The sequence below is a fragment of the Elephantulus edwardii genome, unplaced genomic scaffold (assembly GCF_000299155.1).
Source record: "Elephantulus edwardii isolate Elephantulus edwardi_28Jun2011 unplaced genomic scaffold, EleEdw1.0 scaffold00362, whole genome shotgun sequence".
NCBI classification, from domain to species: Eukaryota; Metazoa; Chordata; class Mammalia; order Macroscelidea; family Macroscelididae; genus Elephantulus; species Elephantulus edwardii.
In genome coordinates this window covers 1816056-1816655 of record NW_006400112.1, presented here as the reverse complement: position 1 = coordinate 1816655, position 600 = coordinate 1816056, and the positions used below count along the sequence as shown (strand labels likewise).

Here is a 600-nt window from a genome sequence, read left to right as displayed (position 1 = left end):
AGCTTCTCTAGCCATTAGTTTGTTGATGGGCACTTAGGTTGTTTCCAACTCCTTGCTATTGTGAACAAAGCTGCAATAAACATGGGTGTGCATAAGGCTTTCTAAGCAGTAATACTACCTCCTTGTTTGTTGAAACTGAGGAGGACCTGAAGCTCTTACTGCGAGTCTTCAATCTGGATTAAAGCTCAACATAAAGAAAACAAAGTTTCTCACCACTGGGACAATTAGCAGCACCATGATAGATGGAGAAGAGATTGAGGTTGTTAACAATTACAGCTTGCTTGGCTCTGCCATCAACACTCTTGGCACCAGCCATCAGGAAATCAAAAGACAAATTGCTCTGGGAAAATCCGCTGTCAGGGACCTCTCTAGAGTGCTGAAAAGCAACAGTCTCAGTCTAGAGGCTAGGTGCGCCTAATCCAGACCATGGTCTTTGCAATTACTTGCTATGCATCAGAGAGCTGAACAATGACTAAGGATGACAGAAGAAGAATTATTGCCTTTGAGTTGTGATGCTGGAGAAGAGTCTTGAACATACCATGGACCTTGAAGAACATCATGCTTAGAGGAGTGGAGGGACAGCACAGGAGAGGAAGACCC

The 600-nt window shown here is 44.2% G+C and overlaps 1 protein-coding gene across 1 annotated transcript in view; it reads left to right on the top strand.

The window, feature by feature from the left end:
• Positions 1–600, top strand: part of LOC102874574 (fatty aldehyde dehydrogenase-like) — a 67140-nt gene that overhangs the window by 3341 nt on the left and 63199 nt on the right.